Source organism: Garra rufa, chromosome 4 (assembly GCF_049309525.1).
Source record: "Garra rufa chromosome 4, GarRuf1.0, whole genome shotgun sequence".
NCBI classification, from domain to species: Eukaryota; Metazoa; Chordata; class Actinopteri; order Cypriniformes; family Cyprinidae; genus Garra; species Garra rufa.
Window position 1 is genome coordinate 39484569 of NC_133364.1, and position 26677 is coordinate 39511245.

The following is a 26677-nucleotide window of genomic DNA, read 5'->3' on the forward strand; positions in this document are numbered from 1 at the left end:
CTAGAATGTCCAGAATCACAGGCAAGGAGGAGACAGGGTTAGAAATGTACAATAATAGATCGTCTGCATAGAGAGAAAGTTTATGAACTAAACCATAACGTGATATTCCCTCAAAACCGGTATGGCTACGAAGCCAAATAGCTAGAGGCTCTATAGCAAGATTAAAAAGTAAAGGAGAGGGGACAGCCTTGACGTGTCCCACGCTGAAGAGAAAAAATAGGTGAATGCAAGCCATTAGTATGTACTGAAGCAACCGGTGATGAGTAAAGAAGCTGGATCCAAGAAATAAAGTTAGAGTCAAAGCCAAACTTCTCTAAAATAAAAAATAAATAAACCCATTCAACCCTGTCGAATGCCTTCTCAGCATCTAAAGACAGAATTATTTCAGGTGAATCAGATATGGGGGGGGGGGGATATTAAGAATATTAAGAAGGCTCTTAGTATTAAAGAAAGAATGTCTTTCTGGTGTAAAACCTGTCTGATCTGGACAAATTAATGATGGTAGTACCAACTGAAGACGACACGATAAGACTTTGGCCAAAATTTTAAGGTCAACATTAAGGAGTGACACCGGTCTGTAACTACTACTAGAGGTGGGTTCTTTTTCTTTCTTAAGAAGCAGGGAGATTGAAGCCTCACATAAAGTCAGAGGAAGACGGCCTTCCTTAAAAGGATCATTGTATAACCTGGCCAAGACAGGGGTTAGTGAGGAGGAGAACGACTTATAGAATTGGCTGTAAAGCCGTCTGGGCCAGGTGACTTACCAGATTGCATAGATTTAATTGCTTCTTGAATCTCTAATTCAGTGATTGGAACACCTAGGTTGTTGGCAAGAGTTTCATCGATTTTTGGAAAAGTTAATGAATTAAAAAAATCAAAGCTTGTCGCACAATTTGAGGGGCTCTCAGACATATACAATGTGGCATAATAATCTAAAAATATAGAATTAATCCCTGTTTGATCTGAGATCAGTTCACCTGATGTCGATTTGACTTTTGGAATCCATCTAGAGGCACTGGCCATGCGAGCTTGATGAGCCAAAAGCTTGCCCGCTTTGTCACCGTGTTCAAAAAAACGTTGCCTGCATTGTCTAAGTTGCCTTACTGTAATTTATTATCAGAAGATCATATTCTGCCTGTAACTCTACACGTTTAGTATGAAGAGAGGGGGAGGGGGAAGAGGCATATAAAGCATCTAACCTGTAGAGATCATCTGCAATTGAAGACAGTCTAACTGTTTTGGTTTTTCTTAAATAAGAAACGTAAGAAATAACTCGTCCACGAATAAAAGCCTTAAAAGCTTCCCAAAGCGTAGGACTACTAATATCTGGAGTCTGATTAAGATCAAAATATAAATTAATCTGCGAAGCAATGAAATCTTTAAAATCATCATCTGATAATCAAGTTGAGTCTAATCTCCAAGTAGGAGGTATGAATTTGCCAGGGGATAAAACTAAATCAATAGACACAGGGGCATGATCAGAAATAACTACTGCATGATATGTACATGCTTTAACACAGTTTAACAATTTGTTATCAAGGAGGAAGAAGTCAATCCTTGAGAATGTATGATGAACATGTGAAAAGAATGAGAAAACTTTATCTTGAGGATTCTTGACTCTCCAGGGATCAGACAGTCCCAATCGAAAAGCATAGTCTGATACTATTTTGGCCGACTTGGATAGAGAAGTCTGCTTAGAAGAAGACCTATCTAGTGAAACATCCTGGACCAAATTGAAATCCCCCCCCAATAATTATATGATGATTATTCACATTTGGAAGGCTTGAAAATAACTTAATAAAGAACTCCTCATTATCCCAGTTGGGGGCATAAACTGAAACTAGAATGACTGGAACATTAAGAAGCTTACCTGAGACCACCACAAAACGACCATTTGGGTCTGAAATTGTGTGAGTCTCTTTCAACATGACCTTTCTATGTATAATAATAGCCGCCCCACCAGCTCTCTGAGAGTATTTGGAATGGTACAAGTGACCCATCCAGGCTCTCTTAATACGGAGTAAATCTGTAGTTCGCAAGTGTGTTTCTTGCAGAAACAAATTATAAGTCTTTAGGTGCTGTAAATGCAATAGTAATTTACCAGCCTTGACACTATTATTCATTTCTTTGACATTCCAAGAGACTAGACGCAGCCTATGGCCTGTCATTGTAGTAACATTAGCCATTTTATAGTTTTAAAATTCCAACAGAATTCTGAAAAAGTTCACATTGAGATAGAGGAAGATGAGAAGAATGAAGAAAATGAGCCAAAAATCTAAAAAGGAAAAAAAAAAAAAAAAAAAAGAATAAAACATAGCGAAAAAACCCACCCCACAGAAAAACTTGACTTAACTGAGCACTCAGGCTCGGCATCTTATACCACTTCTACCTGTCTAGGTCAAACTCCCCCACATTACCAAAAAATAGAGCTCACACACTCACATGCAAAAAATACATAAATGAATAAAAACAAAAAAAATAAATAAAAATTTAAAAAGCACAAGAACAAAACAAGTAAGTCATAAATCAAGAACATGACTTCAACAGTACCCCCACTGCAATGAACGAATTGGTAATCAAAGAAGAAAAGAAAAATATAAGAACCAGAGTTATCAATAAAGAACCCCATATATTACCTAATAGTTCAATAAAAATGAGTCTATTGTACTATCTTAAATACAAATCACTGATTAAATAAGGCTCTTAGGAACACCAAAACAAAATAAACTTCTCCTTAAAGAGGTATGCACTGAGCATAGTACGAAACATGAAATTTCAGCTAACTTAGCTATATTACCAATGGTCCAGATTGTATCAATTACAAAATTCAGTAGAAATAAATAGGGACACTGTCATACACTGTCATAATATATATATACTTACATTATTAATGTAAATGCAGTAAGTTTACCACTGCGAAAATAAAAATCAATGTCCCAAATACACCTTTGGACCAAAAAAACAAACAAAAAAACAAAACAAAAAAAACCCAGCAAAACGTAGAAATATCAACATCTGCACCCATTAAATATGCTACTTATACCAACCTATACATCACTATATACTTTGCATATATATATATATATATATATATATATATATATATATATATATAACCTTATTTGTAAGTGTGTGTAATTATAATTGCTGGGTGAAGCAGAGACAGACTATGCCGTACACATATAAAAAGGATATTGTTGCAATAAACAGCCCGCTGTACATCATAAATTTTGAATGAGCGATGCAACTACTTCGTTGCTAAGGAGAGTCAGTCCGGGCTGATGCCACGTACTCTTCGGCCTCAGACACTGACGAGAATGACCTCCTACTCCCGTCTTTGGTCCTGATGGACAGCCTCGCAGGGAAGAGCAGGGTTGGTCTGAGTCCCAGATTGTACAGTTCCGTCATCACCTGTCTATATTTAGATCGTTGTGTCATCACTTCAGGTGCATAGTCCTCATATATAGCGATCGGACTTCCTTGGAACATCAGCCTGCCTCTTTTAGCTCGAGACTCGGCCGCGGGTTTTCCGACGAGAGCCCTGTGGGCACGGTCAATCTCGGGTGGGGAAGACAAAACATCCTTCCCCAGGACATCAAATAGAAGCTGTGAAAAGAACGAAAAAGGACGGGGTCCCTCAATCGATTGTTACGGCGGCTGCATGATTCGAGATCCGTAACTTTAGCTAACAGCTTCGCGTTGCTGTCAGACAGAGCGCTTCCAGCGCGAGCACGCGTTCGTCAAGAGCATTAGCGTTGGACTCGAGAGAAGCAATCTTTGAAGAATGATCCGATACTGCCGTTTGAACACAGTCTATCTTGGTCTCAAGTGAGGATATAGTAGACTTAAATTCAGCCGATAAAGCCTGGCGATGTTCATCCAACAGTTTAGCAATCGCTGCCATATTGAACTCTCTGGAATCGCCGTCAGTCGGGTCCGTTTTAGGTTCTTTTCTGCTTTGTTTACTCGCTTTTGAGGCCATGTTAACAACAAAGTATAAATTTCGCCTTTATGATCTGTGTTAAAGTAAAATTAACGTTCGGAGTGGTTCAAAAGAAACAGTCAGAGCTGGAGGTACACACCAACACATCTAATCCATCTGCCGTCCGGAAGTCGACCCCCGTGCTTGTGTTTTTGTTGTAATTTACTTTGTTCATCACTTACTTTGATCAGCTCTGCTGTATACAATTGTGCTATTTAAATTATTTTTAGTTATTAAAATACAACTAAAACAAGAAGAACACAAACTGACATTTCACAAACAGTCATTTCTAAAATCACATGAAGCTATAGAGCAAAGCAAAACCTAGTAAACAATGATAAAATACTCTGTATACGTACTATGGTGAATTCTGTCACATATAAAATAAATAATGAAGCCTTGTTTTTTCTTTTTTTGTATCTTACAAATTCACCTTTTATTGATTAAACTCATCTCTGTACAGTCAAACATGACACAACGCTAAAATATCTCGGACTGACACTTGAAACACTTCTGACTTTCAAAACACATTCACAAACTTGTAAAGCAAGTTCAGCCCCGTTTCCTGAGAATCAACCTTTCAGTTTAACTGATGAAATCTCTTCCTGATTGAAGTGAAAGACATTTCAGAGCCGCTGTTCAACAGTTCAGAGAAAGAAAGATCTGGGGCCTCATTTATAAAGACTTGTGTAGAAACCATCCTTGATTTTATCTAAGAACTTTTCTGATTTGATCGTAAGAGCGATTCAGAGAAAACGAACGTACCACGAAATCCACGCGTACGCCAGTCATTCGGCTATAAATCACAAATGATTGTGGAATTGTGTGCAGCTGAATGTTCCGCCGTCGAAACGCCCCTGCTTAATTAATTAACATATAAAATGAGCTCATTCCTAAAGCAAAAACTCTGTGACAATGGCAAGTAAAAAGGAGCGCAAGAAATCAAATTATAGTGAGGCTGAACTATCTGCAATACCAGGCATTACCACAAGGAAACGGTCGTACGCCAAGCTGGAATCTGACGTGGAGATAAGTACTTTTCCACGTCAAAGATGGTTTTTATAAATCTGTACTTTGACGTGGATTTGATCGTACGAACACTCTAAGATCAAATCAGTGCGTAAGAAAGTTTTATAAATGAGGCCCCTGGAATATAATTTGAGGTGAGTGTTTCATCTTTCTTTAGTTGTTTTCATGTATGAGTGTGGTCTTATAATGTGTCATTGGTTAGTTTGTGCTTCTTTCTGTACTAAAGTCATTCTGATGATTTTATTGAACCCTCTTCATGTCATGATCAACCGATGATCAGATGTCTGTCAGTGAATCACAGAAAGCTGTGTGTCCTGATACTGCCGTCACATGATGTGAAATCACTGCTATTCTCATTTTACTGTTTATTACTGAGTCTGTTTCTCAAACAATATATCTTCACTATCTATAAAAAATAGGTTGAAAAAGTATGGCTGAATGGCTTTATGTAAGGGATAATGTACAGGCAGCCGGTAGTTATCGCAGAAATAAGCCCCGACAGTGTGATCAGGACTCGACGCGAAGCTTTTTCAACCTATTTTTTATAGATAGTGAAGATATATTGTTTGAGAAACAGACTCAGTAATAAACAGCAAAATGAGAATAGCAGTGATTTCACATCATGTGACGGCTACTTGCCACATAAGGAAAAAAACTGGACATGAATATGAATTTGAAACCTTTTATTGGCATATTTGTTTTTTTATATATTTGTCCAGCTGTCAAACCGGTTTCATTTGTTTTTCCTGAGGGTCTGGTTAAACTGGTTCTGAAGAAGAGTGTTTTTCTGCAGTGGTTTCAAGAGTTATTAAGTATCACAGTAAATTATTTCTATTCCCTCACAAATAAAGTAAATATTAATATCACAAGCAATGAATGACTGTAGGAAAGTTAAAATGCTGTTACAGTAGTAGTCCGCTTCAGTATAATTATCAAACTCTTATATAATTAGACTGCAGCTGTACTCTAGTGTCACAGACACACTGGAAAATGTCTCGTTTTGGCTCAGACTCCAGCTGCATGAACTGACAAAGACTCCTAGAAATGATCTCAACCACAGGAGCTTCACTCTTCATCCTCATGATCATGTTGAGTCTAGTTGAACCAACAGCACAGCTGTCAGACGAACACAAACCAATGGTGTAAACTAAAAGTATCTTCAGTCTAAGACAGCTGCAGAATCACACAAACACAGATGCAGAGACTCATTTGTCCACTAGAGGTCCACCTGTCAGTGACGTCACTGAAGTGAAAATACATACTGTAACTTTCAGCACCATACAAGACAATGTTTTTGTCAGAGACACAAAAAACAGACTCTTAGTGAAAGAGACAGCTGAATATTTCTTTAGGGAACATAAATGAGAAAGAACACCACTGCACCTGTAAAGCTCTATCTCAGATACTCCGATAAAAAATGCATCTGTTCGGTTTTGATTGTCATGTCTATCACACTGAAATCATGCCTTTTAAACCATATTAGTTCTAACTTCTGATAGGGTTTTCTGAGTGCACACAACCGAAGCACTCACACAGAAAGCAGCTGTCACATGACGTGTGAGTTTATGTTAAAAACACACAAGTTACAAAAACAGACGCTTATGTGTGTGATTGTAAACAGCTGGGAAAGAAATTGCTTGTTTATATTCGATCTGTGTGGCAGAAGTGTAATATACAGTAAATAAATGAATAAATCCACTGCTCTTTTGTCTCCTCTGAGGCTGGGACTATAAATAGTGTTCTGTGCTTGTCTGTCAATCAATCAATCAATCAATCAATCAATCAATCACCTTTAACAATATGGGTTTACAGTGATACATAGGACAATAGTGTCATTAGTGCAAAAGTTCAATGTTACAACAAAGTCAGATTTGCAAAGGTCTCATCTGATTCCTGTGGTCTTGTGTTAACGGCCATCTCATCTAGTTGACATTCAGGGCTGTAGAGGTCATCTCTAGGTGTTGATCCACGATCTGGGCTGGGTACGGACTGGATCCGGAGACTGCAGTAACCATCTGATCTGGATTCAGACTGGATCTGGTGGCTACAGTGAACTCTGAATAAGAATGAAACAGACTAATATTAGCGTAGATGCCATTCTTCAGTGAAAGAACATGAGGAAGATGCAAGCAGCTATAAATGTAATCATTAAATGTATTGGGATCGGTGACCAACCTGTCAATCTCTCGTCTTGCCGATTCCGAGCCGATCCTTTCTTGCCAGCGGCGCAGACAATGACGTCACAGCCACTCAAACACTCTCAGTCCGTGTAAACATGTCGTTGGTGTGGAAATTTTTTTTGGGAGTGAAGATGACACAAATATCACAGTTTGTAACATTTGTAAGGCCAAAATGCAATGTGGGGGAACAACCACAAAAATGTTCGGAACAACAAGCCTAATGAGACACTTAAAACACAATCTCTCAGCTGAATATGCCCAGTTTGAAAAGGATAAAGCAGCTAAAGCTAGCGCTCCGAGTCTAAGCCAAAGTTTGCCAAAGTGTCACTTCGAAACATTCATTCACATATTTGCGCTACACCACCGCATTTTAAGCTCGCTTTGAACTAATATATCCATTTGAATTTGAATTTATTTACTTTAATATAATTACACAATGTGGCGATTAATTAATCTGATTAATCACTAATTAATTATGCACCAAATCTGGCTTGAAAATGACCCCCAAAAGAAAATTGATAGTCATTATTGTGTTAAATGAGAAAAGCATCAAATAGGCATTACAAAAAGTAGCTTTAGAAAGAAATTTGATTTAATTCAACATAGAATTTATCTGAAAAGACTATAATGGCCTCACGTTTCAAACTTGTACGACTGTCTTTTGCAGAATGAAAGATGAATTTTCCCTTTAATGTTCTTTTTTGTTGATATAGATTATCATTTTATTAAAACAAATAGGCAGTTGTTTTGGAAAAGATGGCGCCTCTACTTGCGGCTTGCCGTCTTCACGTCCCATGGGACTTGGTTGTGTTAGTCCTTATTTTATACTTTTTAATCCAAGGCAGCTCACCGACGATAGTGTATGATCGCTCGACGCTCCTCAGCCTTAAAAATCTAACTAAAGAGTGGACTGCTACTGCTCTACAGAGCCAATGTGTTCACTCTCCCCCACCTGTTCTGTCGGATATACCGGCCTACCTGCATCGGTGGCATGGAGATACCGCGAAGAGGAAACGGCGTAGGAAACGCGGTAGGCGAGGTGGCCTTGTCGTCAAACGCAAACTCCTCTGGAAAGCTGTTCGCGTGCGACAGCCTTATTTGCGCCAACTGGCAGGAGGATACAGCCATTCCGATCCTGCTCATCTCGCTGAGGTATTCTGCTATCCGACCATCGATGCAACTCCACGCGACTTATCTGCTACTGTTCCGCCTAAGGCCCGTTTCACACCGCAAGCGTGAGCAGAGCGTGAGCGGCGCGTGAGCAGCGCGTATTTTTTTCGGCGCCCACGTTAACAAACGAGTGCATTCACACCGGCAGCAGGAGCAGCGCGTGAGCGTCAAGCAGGAGCGTAGCGTGAGCAGCGCTGACGCGATGGTTTCGGCGCCGAGTCTATTTTTGCTGCGCTGCTCACGCTTTAATAAAGGGACAGTACACTTTTGATGGCCAAAATAAATGATTCAACACACAAGTTTTATAAAATGCACGGAACAAGCTTAAAATGCACATATAATAGGCATGTCTAGTGAGTTCAACAAGAATTCAAAAATTCAAAATATGTACGCCTAGGCACCAGAAGATATAAATGTGTTTCGATTATTTAGTTTGGGTGCAAGGCAAGCATGGTGTATTAAAAAAAAGCCAGAAACTTACTAAATGTTTTACGCCAGATTATTATTTATTTATTTATTTTGCATAGAGAAAAAGCTGCTTTGATTGAGTCTTGGATTGTATTAAGTACTATATAAATAAAGGTAAAATACAATATTAAAATATAATAATAATAATAATAAATAAAAAATGTAAAAAATAAAATAAAAATTATACACATATGTAGGCTCTAGCGCTACCCATATTTTACCTCATTCATGTGCAGCTTTATGATTAGGGGAGCACAACGTAACACTTTTGTTTGTCTAGTTAGTACAAATATGTCGCTTTGTTTCATAATTACAGTGTATACATATTTTTTGTTATTTACCTCAAAAGAAGGGAAGGTAAGCGTGACAACATGCCAAGCTGGTGGGATACAATGTAACACGTGAGGAGCACGTTGTAACATCACCAAATAACAGCTTAAAATGTTATCTGATCGAATGAAAAAAAATATACACGACAAACTTAAATATTTGGTCAATAAAATAAAATAATTTACTTTCTCAAATAAAATGATGCCATTAATATATATCTCAAAAATAGTTTATATATATATAATATATATATATATATATAATTTAAAAAAAACTATTTTTGAGTTTGACAATGAACACATCGCAATGCGTGTTTCGACCCTAATCGCAACACACAGCTGTACAGTATAGTTCAAAATAATGTGCGCAAATAGATGAAACATTCAGAAAAACACTCAACAAACAGTTCTCATAGAACACAAGACATATAAACGAGCCAAAATGCTTTGTTTGTGCCCCGCGCTCCCCTATATGCTTTATGATCCCACCAATAATTATTGGGTTGAAGCTGCTTCTGCAGTTTCATTATCAATTTCATATTTACCTGTAATCATTTTCATAGAAAAAAGCTGATTACTAAATGCTTTGGAGCAGCTGCATGCACGCTCTACAAACGCTTCCAGTGTGAATACTCTTGCGAGTCTGCAGCTGCAGTAACGCTGTAGTTACGCTGACGTGCAGCTCACGCTCTGCTCACGCTTGCGGTGTGAAACCGGCGTAAGTCACATACCAGAGGCGTAAACCTCCACAATCTGCGCTCTCTATGCCGCGAACCACTCCGGATAAACGAGGTACCGTCGACTCATTTGGCGTTGATTAACGCCAGATCTGTGGTGAATAAGACCTTTATCATGAACGACTTTTTTGTCTCACACGCACTTGATATATTATGTGTGACTGAGACCTGGCTAAATGAGTGTAATATTAATGTCCTCTCAGAATTAACCCCGAATGACTGCAGCTTTATCAATACCCCCCGACTCACTGGGCGAAGGGGAGGACTGCTGACTATATTCAATAAGAGGCTTAACATTTCTACTCTGCTATCTGATGTTTATAATAGTTTCGAACTGCAATTGTTTCTTATGAATTCTGCAAATCCATTGGCAGTTGCTCTAATATACCGCCCGCCAAAATTTAATAAGAACTTTATGGATGAATTTGCTGACTTTTTGGGGTCAATTGTTCCAAAGTATGACAGGCTTCTGCTACTCGGGGATTTTAATATCCATGTGTGTTGTGAGTCAAACCCGTTATCCAAGGATCTTGTGCATTCTTTTGATTTTAAACAAGTAGTCACTGTTCCTACTCATGCAAATGGCCATATTTTAGATTTGGTTTTGTGCTATGGATTCTCTGTAAATGATGTTGTGGTATATGACAATATTTTCTCTGATCACAAACCTGTTCTTTTCAATGTTTCTGTCCCCACTGCAATCTGTACTTCACTGCCAATATCACGCAAATGTCGTAGGCTAGATTCTATGGCTCAGGACAATTTTACTACAGTGTTTGAGGATGCGAGTACTAAAGCATCACTTGATTCACCTTTACATTTGTTGAACTCTGATGAACATTTAACAATATTTAATCATACTTGTTCAAACGCTATGGACATAGTCGCTCCATTGGTATCGAGACTCATAAAACCAAATGCTCAGCCATGGATTAAGGATAGCAACGTTCACGCTCTTCGGCAGATCTGTAGGAGGGCCGAAAGAAAATGGAAAAAGGATAAGCTTCAGATTTCTTATGAGCTTTTAAAAGATTCATTGGCTAATTATCAGAAAGCGGCAAGAGCAGCCAGGCATAAATATTTTTCAAATGTCATTGCCAAAGGCCAGCATAAACCTGCTGTTCTCTTTGCTACTATCAATGACTTTCTTAAACCTCCAAATCAGATATTTACAGATATTTCCTCAGACCTATGTGAAAAATTCCTTGCCTACTTTGTCACTAAAATAGCTGACTTATCTAACTCTATTCCACTTTCGGTTTGCACCGATGCTGAGCCACATATTTGCCGAGCTACCTGGGGCGAGTTTGAGCCCGTCACTCTGGGTTCACTTTATGATACCATAGAACACTTAAAGCCCTCTGCTTCCCCGGATGACACCATTCCTCCACACTTTTTTAAACAGATTGTAAATACGCTGGGACCTAGTCTGTTATCTTTTATCAATAAATGTCTCAGCACTGGAGCTGTACCAGATCAGTTAAAGCACGCAACAGTCAGACCTCAACTGAAAAAAGTGAACCTAGATCCAGCTATATTATCTAATTTTAGACCTATTTCAAATTTACCTTTTATTGCAAAAATTTTAGAAAAAGTGGTCCTCACACAATTGCATGACTTTCTGAGTACAAATTATATTTTCAATACATTCCAGTCAGGCTTTAGAGCCCGGCATAGTACCGAAACAGCACTTCTAAAAGTTCTTAATGACATCTATCTATCGGTTGACTCTGGTGACTCTGTGGTCCTGGTACTTCTCGATCTAACAGCAGCGTTTGACACTATTAATCACGCCATTCTTATCTCTCGTTTAGAACATTGTATTGGTCTGCAGGGAAATGTCTTAAAATGGTTTGTATCTTATCTGACCAACAGATCTTTCTCAGTTAATATTGCAAATTTTATTTCCTCCGCTGCGCATCTGTCTTGCGGAGTTCCGCAGGGATCCATTTCAGCTCCGATCTTATTCACTCTATATATGCTCCCGTTGTGTCATATTATTGAGAAGCATGGGATTTCGTTTCATTGCTATGCCGACGACACACAAATATATCTGCCGATTAAAAAAGGTAATGTACAGGCTCTAGAAACATTGACATCCTGTCTGCAAGACTTGTCAAAGTGGATGTCCCAAAATTTTCTCCATCTTAATGAATCCAAGACGGAAATCATCCTATTTGGCTCAGCTTCTGCTACGGCAGCTCTTAAATCAAACTTAAAAAATTTGGAACTAAATATGAGATCATCTGTCAAAAATCTGGGTTTTCAAATTGATAATGAGCTTAAAATGGATGCACAAGTTAACTCTGTGGTTCGGTCCTGTTTCTTTTATCTACGCCAAATCGTAAAACTTAAGCCGTTTTTAAATTTTTCGGATATGCAGAAAATCATTCATTCTTTGATATTTTCCCGCCTAGACTACTGCAACGCACTTTATTGCTGCATTAATAAGTCTACCCTGGATCGGTTGCAGCTAGTCCAAAATGCTGCTGCCAGACTCCTGACGCGGACACGTAAATACGATCATATCACCCCCATTCTCGTCTCGCTTAATTGGCTACCTGTAAAATATAAAATTGAGTTTAAAATTTTGGTCCTGGTGTTTAAATCGATAAATAACCTTGCCCCATCCTATCTTGCAGACCTCTTTGTAAAACATGCTCCCTCTAGATCAGTGGTTCTCAAACTTTTTACACTTGGTACCACCTGAGAAAATACTTGGCTCTCCAAGTACCACCTAATGACCAACATTAAAGTACAGTAGCGGAGTAGGCCAAAGTTTTCATGAAAAACATTTTAAAAGTTTTATTTAACAAGTTTATTTAATATTGTTGGCCACGGTAACAATCATACACAGATGGAACACTGTGTTTAAAATTGGAAAATCATAAACTTTACTTAAATAAAAAAATCAATTAAAATGCACTGCATATGAAAATTAATCATTGTAATAAAATAAATATAAAACAAATTTTCAATGTTATTTGAAACTGTACTTAAAATTTAAATAAAACTGTGCTGTGCTGAAATGTTACTGTACTTGACTTCAAAAAACAAAACACAAAAATCAAAACAGGCTATGCCTAACTGCAGTTCTTGTTTCTCAGCTTTAGTGACTCCTTTCTGAAACAGAGACACAGAGACAGAACAATAAGATCTAAGAATAAAAGGTGTGGAAAAGCATTCAGATGAGTTGCAATTAAACATCCACAGACATGATGACCACTTACATGAGCTTAATGTGATGGGTGTGCCTGCCTCTGTGAACACAATCGAGGAATGTCTGGGTCAATGGAGGTCAGCTTCAGTCTCAGGTTGGGCTCAGCATCCACTCTGCTTCTGTACTTTGTTTTTATGACAACAAGTGAAGAGAAGCCTTTCTCGCACAGGTAGGTGGTTGCAAAAGGAAGGAGAGTGTGCACTGCTTTGTCAGAGAGCACAGGGTATTCACTGTACTGCTTTATCCAAAAGTCCAACAAAATGTTCTCTTTGAAAGAGGCCTTCAGTGTTTCATCACAAGACAGTTCTATCAAACTCTCCTGCTCAACAGCAGTTAAGTCCCCTGAGGCCATGTGGGCAATGTCGATGGTGAAGGGATTTCTCATCCAGCTGCCAGCTCCATCTTTGTGCATACCTGGGAAATACTTGCAGAACTGTTGTCTGAGTGAGGTGAGGTGTGCAGCAATGTTCTCCCTCACTCCATCTTCAAGCATCAGGTCATTTTCTGACAAAAAGCTCTCCAAAGCAGGGAAAGCTGAGACATCACCTGCTCTGACTTTGATTTCAAATAACTCCAATTTTTTTATCAGTGCATTGATTTTGTCCTGCACATCAAAAACATTTACGGAGAGTCCCTGTAGTCCCAAGTTAAGTTCATTTAAACGTGAGAAAATGTCTGACAGGTAAGCCAACTGGCTGAGCCACACGGGTTCCTCAAAAAGGTCTGCAAAGGGGGAGGTTGTCCCTTGCAAGAACAGCTGCACCTCTCTGTGTAATTCAAACAGCCTTGAAAGCACCTTTCCCCTTGAGAGCCATCTTACTTCAGTATGAAGCAAAAGCTGGACATGCTCACTTCCCATCTCCTCACAGAGCACGTGAAATAACCGAGCATTCATTGGTCTGGCCTTGATGAAGTTGACAGTTTTTACAGCTGAATCCAGGACAGACTTAAGGTCGTCAGGCATCCTCTTCACTGCCAACGCCTCACGATGGATGCTGCAGTGAGTCCAGCGCATGTCGGGTGCCACCTCTCGGATGCGAGCCGCGACCCCGCTGTTACGGCCAGTCATTGCTCTTGCTCCATCCGTACACACACCCACACACTTTTTCCAGTCCAGTCCGTTCTCTTGCATAAAAGCATTCAGTACCTGGAATATGTGGTCAGCTGTAGTTCGGGTCTCAAGTGGTTTACAAAACAAGAAATCCTCCGCAGCTGCACCGTCATTTTCATATCTCACATAAACCTATAGTTGTGCTAAATCTGCAACGTCTGTTGTCTCATCAAGCTGTACGGCAAAATAGCGGCTTTTTTTATGCGTTCAATCAGTGTGTTCTTGACATCGTTGGCCATGTCCGTTATTCTTCTTGACACGGTGTCGTTTGAAAGCGGCACGAAGTTTAACTTTCTGGCAGCTTCCTCTCCACACATGATCTTTGTCATCTCTTTGGCTAATGGTAAACACAGCTGTTCCCCAATTGTGTGAGGCTTACCGGCTCTGGCGATCCGGAGGCTGGCACGATATGATGCTTCATGTGCTCTGGCTGTGTGTGTACCAAAGGACTGAATCGTGGACTTTGACTGCTTCAGTCCATCACGTTTTTGTAAAAAAAAGCTCACTGGTTTGTCCACAAGTGCCGGGTGTTTAGTTGTTAGATGCCGTTTGAGATGTGAGGGTTTCATTGATTCATTGGCCAGCAGGTCACCACACACCACACACTGCGGTCGGGGGTCTTCCTCTCTTCCGCTAAAAATAAATCCAAGTTTAATGTAGTTCTCGTCATATCTCCTTACTGTTTTATGTCGTTTTTTGCTAACAGTAGCAGTGTTGTGGTGCTGGTACTGGCATCACTGTTCGCGCTTGTGCTCGGCTCACACACGTCCTCCTCTTCGGTTGTTGTTATCTCCTGTTGCACGTCTGTCTTTGATTTAAGCCACGACAATAGTTTTGTCGTACGCTTCATTTTTAAAGTCCTTGTTATTACGGTAACTAAACCATCTTCCCATCACAGCCCAGCTACAAACGGCGCCTGTAACGGCGGGAATATTACATATATCGGCTAACGTTACCCAGAAACACTTGCGGATTTTTAAAATTATTAACTTATTTATTGTCTTAATTTCCTTCCATTTTTTGTCATCGGTCGATAGTTTTTTTTTTTTTCATACATTCTCATATATTAAATCGTGTTTCACCTTTTAAATGTATTTTATTTTATTTTAGTATAAGTATTATTTTGCGTACCACAGTTTGAGAAAGGCTGCTCTAGATCATTCAGATCCAACGATCAGTTACTCTTAACAGTGCCCAGAACTAGATCTAAGTTTAAAGGCGATCGTGCCTTTGCGGTGATTGGACCAAATCTCTGGAATAAGTTGCCAATAACTATTAGAAAGGCTCCGACTTTGGCTACCTTCAGATCCAAATTAAAACTTCATCTATTATCTATATCATTTTAAATGGCTGATGTCTTAGGATTGTTTTTAGTCTGAATGTTATAATGCTATTCTGTTTTACTATGTTGATGTGTCATTTTCTATCTTTACCTTGTAAAGCACTTTGGGCAACTGTGTTGTATTTATATAGTGCTATATAAATAAAATTTAAAAAAAAAACAATAAAAAAAAAAAACAATAAGAAAACTAAAACTGACAGGTGGTGGTAAATTAATCACAAAATTAATCTAGTGGGGACATAATGACATGTAAAACAGGAACTTGAAAGGAATATTCTAAATGCAACTCATGTGAACACCTTAATCAGAATATTGTCTTATTCAGAATAAGGTAAATAATTAGATTACGGAAGTCCATGTAAATTCTCCACGTGGGTTTACTCTCAGCTAGGGCTGGGCCGATAAACTATATCACATTGAATCGCGATAAAATTTATGTTGATAACGATGATAAACTCTAGACATTGTTGCTGGATATGGATTTTAAGAGGCAGTCACACAGCAGAAATATGGACAACAGCCAATCAGCGTGCAGTGAGCGCGTGCACGTCAAAGTACAAAGTTCATTTCCTACCGCACTTTGCAAAGCAAACTTAACACCAGGAGGACAAAAATCTAATCTAATCTAATTATTATCTAAAGAAGTTGAAATTGACAAAAAGGTAGCACGCATTCGGTTATACCGTATGGACTGAAAAGTGACGAGGCACAGATTAAAACGACCCATCACATAAAAAGCAAAAATGCATCACCCAAATGGATTTTTTATTTCTTTACAAAACTTTCGCTAGCCTAACTACTGCACAGACTGCTGTGAGCTGATACAGTGACAGCCTCGCTGTTCTCTCCAACATTACATAACCATTTAAACTTCGTTACATTCTTAACTTTAATGCAGAATTTTATATATTCAATCCGTCAATCACCGCCTGTCACTGACACTGCACTCCACTTTTTCCCCCTCTTAACCAACCTCTTTTCCAGATTGGCACAAACTGCATTGCTATTAGGGGTGTGTGATATGATGATTTTTGATTGTGGATCATTACCCAGCTAGCAAAAATATCCGCACGGCTTCTTTTTGCCGCCGGCCCTAAGCTGTCGGCTATAGGTGCGTCCCACTGGCGGGGATGAAACGTTTGCCGCCGAATACGTCACTCCCATTTCTTGCGAGATGCCGCCGGCGAAAAGCCGACTGCTTCATTTTCTTTGGGGGTTGCCTCCGTCTAATGGACCGCGGCCGGCTGGCGGCAAGCCGCTTTGAAATACAAGGATTTCTACTAAAATCGACCAGCAGCCATGGCTATGATTAGCATGTTGGGAGTTAGAATGGAATAGTGATGGGTCGTTCTTGAACACACACACACACACACACACACACACACACATATAGCACACACACACACACACACATGTTGGGTTTACATGTTTTATGGGGACATTCCATAGGCGTAATGGTTTTTATACTGTACAAACCGTACTTTCTATCGTCCTACACCTACCCATGCACCTAAACCTAGCCCTCACAGGAGATTGGGCACACTTTTACTTCCTCAAAAAAACTCATTGTGCATGATTTATAAGCCTGTTTCCTCATGGGGACCTACACATGGGTCCCCACAAGGTCAAAATCTACTGGTATTCCTATCCTTGTGGGGACATTTGGTCCCCACAACGTGATGAATACCAGGTACACGCACACACACACACACACACACACACACACACACACACACACATATATATTTATATAACACACAGCTGTAGTGATTGTTGTTGTAAATGTCTCTGTTCTTGTGTTCAGGGGCCTGTTTTCTCACACTGGATCCAAACACAGCAAACACTGAACTCAGTCTGTCTGAGGACAACAGAAAGGTGACGTGTGAGAGAGAAACAGCCGTATCCTGAACATCCAGACAGATTTGATCATGTGTATCAGGTGTTGTGTAGAGAGAGTGTGTGTGGACGCTGTTACTGGGAGATTGAGTGGAGTGGACTTGTGTTTATATCAGTGTCATATAAGAGCATCAGCAGGAAGGGATGGGGTAATGAGTGTAGGTTTGGATATAATGATCAGTCCTGGTGTTTGAGCTGCTCTCCTCACAGATACTCATTCTGGCACAATAAGAGAGAGACTGCTCTCCCTGTGAAGCCCATCATCATCAGGAGAACAGGAGAGAATGATATCTATAGAGTAGGAGTGTATGAAGATGTCTATAGAGTAGGAGTGTATGTGGATCACGGAGCAGGAAGTCTGTCCTTCTACAGCGTCTTTGACACAATGATCCTCATCCACACAGAACACACCACATTCACTCAGACGCTCTATGCTGGGTTTAATGTTTGGGATTATGGATCAGTTTCACTGTGTTGCTGAATGAGAATAGACTGATGAGAGATTGTACCCATAATGCTTTGAGCTGATGATGAATCAGTAACAGTGAGATGAGTCTCTTCATCACATTAAAGGGATAGTTCGCCCATTTAAGACATGAAGTTGTATGCAATCCTTACCAGCACTATAGTGTATACACACTGACCCACACTGCGTTCACCTCCCTGGTCAGAGTTCTGGCCGCTGGAAGTTTTTCAAAAAAGTAGTCACGGTTAGTTTCCGGGGCCACAAAACTGTGCGTTTTTACGTGAAAAAATTATATGCGTTTCAAAGCTTGATTAATTTACATCACAAAAAACACTCCGGACAAAAATCATACCTTAGTTTTAATCGGCACTATTTTCTTTCCATTTCCATCAATCCGCGCTGCTGTCAATGTCAACAGTGCGCACGTTCCGATCAGCTGTTGATAGCGTGACTCGCTGACAACATGTCTGACTACGAAACTTCTAATGATGAAACCAATTTTAGCACAATGTCAGACGAAACAGATGATGATGAAAGTAATTATAGTACAACGCCAAAGGGATACCTTTATGAACCGGAGTATACCAATGCCGAACTTCAGCAGATGGAGATAGAACAGGAAGAGAGAGAGCGAGAGGACAGAGATGAAGTTGATGCTGGGCCCACAGCTGTAGCAAGAGCCAGGATGAACGACAAATGGTGGTGCACTTGTTCAAATTGTCAAGTTATGCCAACAGAGGTTGAAAGCTATTGCTGCCACGAATGGGAACTCATCATGCCACAGATGCAAAACCTATCGATTGACGAAGAGGCTAGCGCGTCTGTCTGCATTACATCCAATGACGTTTTCCCTGCAATGCTAAATGCTGGTGTCCTGGAGACGTTCTTCTACGTACCTAAAATCAATTGGAAAAAGTGACCCAAACCAGCTGGACTTGACGGTCAGATGTTTGCAGAGTAAGTGTGATCTCTCATGTTGCTTTGTAGTTTTTTATTTCATAATTCGACAACTTTACATTGTCTTGACCAGTTGGCTATAGAATAGCCTATCTGACTGCATTATTATTTTACTGAGTGGACAGTTATAAAATTATTAATAATTTATTACTGAGTTGACACCAAATGTAACTTACCTACATCAACTATTGAATTACTGTCTTTATAACCAAATGTATCTGCCAATTCATTTCACAATTGATGCTCAGGGTTTGATGGATACTAGAGTTATTGCATAGCCTACAGACAATTGCATTTCATTCATCCCTCCAGTGTTTCTCCAGACAAATCTTCAGCAGTCATTTTGATTCTGTATAAAGCTCTCCATGCTGTCAATTTGAAAAATAACTACAAAGACAAGTACTGTTTGCTAGTTTTCATAAAATATGTACCAGCTTATATTGTGTTGTTTGTTTGTTCTTCCAGACAGTACAGGCTTGTTGCTAATCGCATGGTGACAGAATGGGCACTAAAAGGAGAGAAGCTCGGCAAAGGCAACAGACGTGTTCTTCCCTCATGTGTGGTGGACCTCATTAGAACAAAATATCCATCACCAAATGGACAATATCAAGGGTTCAAAGAGTCAGAGGAAGCAGAGCTTTTGTTTTAGATGTGTCAAAGAAAAATGTTTTATTGAACAGTGTAATATTTAAATAATACATTTTCACATATGTACATGTTGTATGAAAACAGAAATAAACCCTGTGAATGTTTATTCCTGTCATCCCTGTTGATTATGTTATTTTCGGAAGCGGGATGTATGTTGTGCCACCAAGTTATCTTTGTTTGGCTTTGGAGTGGGTGCAATGTTGGCTGGCAGGTTGATTGGAGGATGTATCTGGAACGCCTTGTCTCCTAGTGTGACATTTGTCAAGCCGCCGTGAAATTACCTGCTGCACCAAGTCTTTCCGGAAGTCTTGTTTTGTTGGCTCATACAGTTTCCTTGCAACCCACTGATTGGATTGCCTTGAATGGAAGACATTGTATTTATCTTTTCCTGTAAATTAGAAGAAATGGATCACTAAAATAGTATTCCCAAATAAAGAAATTGGCCAACAACACGGCCAAAACAGTGTAACGTGTGAAAGACATGATTATCCACTATAATGTTTCCTAGAAATAATGCCCGGTGGTTGGAAAGAGTAAAGTAATTCATTGGTTTTCTCTTGTAAACTCAAAACCTCTAAAAGTCTAACCCAGTGATAGCATGGTATGACAGGGTGGTTTATACAGTATTCCAATATATATAGATGATCAGCGTTTTGAAACTGAAACAAAACTAGGGTAGGGGGAAGTGCCGACCATTACACTTGGCCACCTGGAAATTTACTCAGAAAACTTATTTTGCTAAAACTATGGAAAGTTACCAGTTCTGTTCAGTGGTAATGGCCATGATGTGCTGTATGCCATACTCACCCAACACAGTGCTGTCATGCTGACGGCCAACATTGTGGTTGTGATCCAAGACACTCAGTTGGATCCTGGCCTGCATGGTGGCATATGAGTAGTGCCGTCTTTTCTCTGCATACTTGAGCATAGAGCTATGAAAAACCTCAAGCTCCCCTGACGAAGAAAAAGATTTTATAAGACATTTTCTACTTCACATATCCAAGACATGACATTTTATGTCTGTAAAATTATTTCTAATGCTATGAGGGAAAATATATATATTTGCCTTATTGGAACACTTGCTAATGCACATTTATTTTAGCAAAGGACAGATGCAACATATACGCATTTTCGTTCAAGTGGGGCCCTGATTCCCTGTCAAAAGTCAAATAGCCGCAATACACAGGTATGTAATGTAGGGACACACATGATCAACTAAGGACTACTCATAGGATTAGTCAAACGTACCCGTGTGTTTGAACAGTGTCAACTGACTGAGGTCTTTCAAGAGGTATTTGTCAAGTACAACAGCCTTGAGAGCGTTGTAGGCGCTACAATCTTTTGCCAGCCATTTTTTTCTCCTTTGCTGCTCCTCAGAAAGGTCTTCATGATAGCACCGGTACTCCTGGCCATCATCTTCCCAGCGGTGGATGCCACACACATGATGCAAGATAGAGGTCCATCGGCGTCTCAATTCCTATTGTTTTTGTTTGTTAAAAAGAGACACCGTTTATAAAAAATTACACAAGGCAATGAAAATCCATTCATCGAATGATGAACACCGGCTATTAGATTACTATCACAATTGTTGGCAAGCGGCAGTTGTGATTTAAAAATCTAGAACAGATGTTGAGAGGTGTTACATTATAAAGTGAAATGAGTCTTTTTAGAGTTCAATAATTTACTTCTGAATGCCTATGTGACATCAGGTTGTAGAAAAAACTAAACTCCACCTTCTCATCTCCACCACAAGAGCTGCACGACCACCAGAAGTGATTTCCCAGAGACTTGACCCATGGCTGCAAATCCCGGTTTTCTTTTTTCTTTGCTGCTGCACTTGCCTTCTTCTTCACGCCTACATTTGGAAAAAAAAAAATTAAAATAAAAAGGGGGAAAAGACCCTGATGATTAATTTATGATAAACTGATGGGGAACTCTACAACAGCTTCCTTTACTTGTAATTCTATATGCACAAGTTACCCAACTGCTTCCTTCAATTTATATATGCTAAACTTCCCCAATAGTGTAGCTAGCGAATAAAACACATTTGCTGCAACAACTAATAATACCTTTTGCAACATGCCATGGATCAAACTCATGCCTGAGGTTAGGGTAGGACTCTCTCATGATCTTCCGTATTGAAGGATGTCGGTCAGTGGTAACAACATCAACACTAACTCCAGAGTCCAGCAGACGATCCAGTCCCCTCCGGAAACCAACAGCCTCCATCGCGGGTGAACTTGAAGCCTCTGATACCTTTGTCGAAAATAGAGGCAGAAGAGAAATATATGTGCAGAAAAGGCACACAAAATCATAAAACGATGACACTAAAAAAGGCGAAATTACTTACTCCATTTTAAAATATAATTTATTTTACCTGGATTAGATCAGACATGATGATCTTTTTTGTTGAGTCATCCATAAAGCTGTAGGTAGTGTACTTAGCACTGTAGCCTGGAGAATCAGATCTGGAATATTAAAAAAGGGAAGTGCCTTGTAAGATGCTTGAAAATGATGTAATTGTAATAACAGAAGTGCACAATCTCAATCATACAATACCAAAAACATAATGTACCTTGCATCGCCTCCAATGTCTGTGTGTCCACCTGCACATGCAGTGTCCTGAAGCTCTGACAAAATTGACTCTTGCATGTCAGTGTACGCCTGATGAACCACAGGTATCAGGTAAGTAGTTTGGAGTGAATAGTATGACGTCTTCTTTGGCAGTTGTAAATTGATGAGATCAGCCCACTCTTGAATTTCTATCTGTGTGGTTCCGGTAAAAATAATGGCTGCTGAAGATACCAGGTTATTCTCTGGCATTCCACGGATCTCAGGACAAGATCGCCACACTCCCTTATGTTGATTCAGGCATGTCCATTCCACCTTGATCATGGATCCATTACTCACTGTGGTCTTCTCATCAATGGCTACACCGCAAGTGTGACAAGTTGTAAAAAGTTCCATAAGGGCTGACTCGTTCACAATCCACTTTCTCTCTGACCAGTTGCCTTGCTGGTCTGCTGTCACACTCACATCTGAGGAAGATGATGTAGAGCCACTCAGTGGAAGAAATGTGCTGTCATCTGCTGCTTCCATGGAACTCAAACTTATATCCAGTGTCTCAGATGCAACCGCCGAGCTTGGGCACATTGACTTTGAATGAAGAAAAACATAGAGAAGTCAAATTGAAGTGTTTGTGTTGATTTACTGAATGTTGGTCACAAACATAGCCGTTAGGTGCATGCACCGTGTTTATTTTAAATAATGTGTTTTTTTAAATAATCTTTGTGGATGCATACTTTGTCAGGATTATGACAAAATGTGTCAAAAAGATGGAAATGTGTGCTTACCTGCGGCACTTTCCAAGTGGGGGGGAGGGCTGTATAAGTGCCAGAGGTTGATGGCCTTGTTCCTCGAATTGCTTCAGCAGGGCTTGTGACAATCAAGGTAAAGTTTTTTTTTCTCTGAACACTTCTGAGGTGTTGACTGTGGGAGTCCAGAAAACACTTCATATTCGGGGTCACCACTGCTAGCCTCTGTCGGCGCTGTTTCAGCCGTAGTGGGTGCAGTCATGTATACCTTGGTAAACACAAGATAAAATCAAATGTTATTGATTTAAACAACCTCAATTGTGTGTATGTTTAATCAAACAGTTTTCTCAGCAAATTGTACCTAAATCCCTATATACTGTTTTTATATTAGACCTCTTTTCACCTGATTTCCACTGGAGTATAAACATCAGATTGTTTACCGTACAGTTTAGACATGGGATCTCTGTCTTGCTGGTTTTACATGTTTCTCTGATGCAACACACCTGACTCAAATCAACGGGTAATTAGCAGGCTTGTTCAGAATGTCTCATTTGAGAAAGGTGTCCTGTCATAGGAAAACATCGAGCTGCAGGAATGTAGCTCACGAGGACCGCAGTTGGAGATACGTGGTTTAGACCTACCTGTATGTGACTTCAAGCACACTTAGAAACACGATGATACCGACACACGTTCCGCATAGTTACAGACAATAACAGCAATAGCGAAGCATCATATTTTGTTGTGTTATATAGATTCAATTCAATTCAATTCATTAGTAAAGACATTTGCCGATTTTCTCGCCACATAGACAGTCGATTGTTGTCGATGCTATCATTGCCCCGGTTAGCATATTCTCATTGTAGCCTAAAAACTGGCGTTAGCTTCAAAATAAACCTGTCATATGCGACATAAAGTTAGTAAATAGAGCTTACCCGTGGTACTGGTACAGCAGAACTCTTTAAAATCCGTTTTTTTCTTTTTCCTCCTTGGTTGGGGATGTAGTCGTCTTCGCTAAAGTGAGCACTGCATATACGAAAATCCATAATACTAGATATTTTAGCTCCCGCAGAGTAGCCGATGGCAACCAGCCAAAGCTGTCTCAGAGCTAAATCAGAAACAGGAAAACGGTGGAATCTGAACGGTGATCCCGCCACATTCTTGTGGTCACAACCTGGAAATTTACAAGTTCGCACCATTGTTATTTTTTTACTTTTTACGTTGTTGTCATGCGAGTGTGTGGAACAGCTGATCTGAACATGTGCACTGTTGACGTTGACGTTGACGTTGACAGCAGCGCGGATTGATGGAAATGGAAAGAAAATAGTGCCGATTAAAACTAAAGTATGATTTTTGTCCGGAGTGTTTTTTGTGATGTAAATTAATCAAGCGTTGAAACGCATATAATTTTTTCACGTAAAAAAGCACAGTTTTGTGGCCCCGGAAACTAACCGTGACTACTTTTTTGAAAAACTTCCAGCGGCTAGAACTCTGACCAGGGAGGTGACCACGGAGTGGGTCAGTGTGTATACACTATAGTGCTGGTAAGGATTGCATACAACTTCATGTCTTAAATGGGCGAACTATCCCTTTAATACTGCAGCTCAACTTCTGTCACTCAAATAACAGAATAAATGTGTGATCAATCCTCATATAGACAGTCAGATCAGTGTGTGTCTACATTTGTGTTTTATTCTAGTGTCTCATCAATCATCTTAGCACTATTATTATTATTACTATTAGGATGTTATTCTGTTGTTTCTGCTCATAAATAATAAACACTATCACAAATCAACTTGAGATTTTAATTGATGTTTGTGTCATGAATATAATCCATTCCTCACATTATAAAATATGACATTAATCACAGCAATTTCATCAAATATAGTGTAATATACAGTACACCGGTGTTTCATTATAGGATCTCTTTCAAACAGACAAAGAAGCAACTGAATTTGTTTCAAAATATATTTTCTGAGGTTTAAAATGAACAGGTTTTATTCACAGTATATTTATGGACAAAAATATGTTTTTTATTAATGTTTTTTTACCTATTTTATTTACTAAAATATGTCAAATGTGTTAATATGAATATACAATCTCTGCTGAATTAATAAACACTGTAGGAATGATTTCATTTATAAATAAATAAAATGTTTTTTATAATTATAATAAATACTATTGTACTCCTAAACTTAAAATGTACCAATGTCATATTATTAATAATAATATTTATCTTATTTATTTATTTCATGCCAGATAAACAAATCAATTAAAAAAACTCTTTATTATTGCAATAATCACAATAAACTCTTATTAAATGACAATATTGCATTGTATTTAGTAGTCAGTATTTAATAATGAAATAAAATGATTGTTTTGGTTATTTTTTAAATAGCCACAAATATTATAAGCAATAAAGAAATTATTGCATTATCATAAAAACTAAAATAATACAAATAATAATAAAAGTGTATTAATTATAATTGTATTATTATTTGCATTAAAACAAACAAACTAATAAAAAATCGTATTATTGAATAATATTATTTGAATATTTGTTTAATAAAAAGTCAGAATTAATAAAGTTAAAATATTAATTGTATTTTATTATTATGATAATAACAAAGATGTTGTAATTGCAGTAATACTATTGTAATATAAAATAAAAAATATACAGAAGATTAAAATTAAAATACTTTTATTTTACAGCAATTATATCATAATTATTATTATTTATTAACTGTAATTATCATAATAATAATAATAATAATAATAAAGATTTTTTTAAAATACCACAAATATTTAGGTACTTATCTTCAAAACTTTATTTTTTATTTTGCAGGACAATTGGATTATTGCAATCATAATATATTTCTTTGCTCAAAAAAAATATGATAATATAAAATAATCTTAAATATTTTGTTATTGTTATTATTATTATTATTATTATTATTATTATTATTATCATTATATTATTATTATTATTATTATTATTATTATTATTGACATTTTACTTTACAGTGCAATATGATTACTGAAATAGTAAGAGTTTTTATTTATTTAATTGGTATATTTTAAATAAATGGAATTACATTATTAATAATAAAATTAAAAATATATGAAATTAAAAATAACCAATATATGTAATACTAGTTTATTATAACATTTTATTATAATTTTAATAATAACAAATGCTAAGAAAGAAATGTATAACAATTGCAATGATCCAATTGTACTGTAAAATAAAAGGGAAAATTTAATAATAATAAAAATCTTTCTATTTAATTATAATAATAATAATAATAATATAGTAATAATAAATGTTCATTTAGATTACAATAGTATTGTTGCAACTAGATAAAAAGTTTGTTAGCAAACTTTAAGTTGACTTGAGAAAGCCTAGCCAGTAAGTTTTAAGTAGTTTTAAAAGCTTTTAGTTTAAAGAAAGTTTAAAGGTTTTCAGTCTGAAATAGTTTTAGTTTGATTGATAAAGTTTGAAGATAGATAGGCTAGATAGATATAAATAGTTTGAAAATAGAAATATTTATAGATATAAATAGTTAGAAGATATAGTTTGAATGTGAATAGATAGATATGAGGTTACTAGGGTACCCAGGGTGGTAGCATGATTAGCTAGTTGCTAGCATGATTTAGTAAGACTAGCAAGTCGCTAGCATGATTTTAGCATGACTAGCAAGTCGCTAGCATGATTTACCATGATTAGCAAGTCGCTAACATGATTTTAGCATGACTAGCAAGTCCCTAGCATGATTATAACATGACTAGCAAGTCGTTAGCATGATTCTAGCAGGACTAGCAAGTCACAAG

The 26677-nt window shown here is 38.2% G+C and overlaps 1 pseudogene; it reads right to left on the bottom strand.

Annotated features, from left to right (window-relative positions):
* LOC141332940 (uncharacterized) overlaps positions 1 to 26677 on the bottom strand; it is a 470295-nt pseudogene that overhangs the window by 284640 nt on the left and 158978 nt on the right.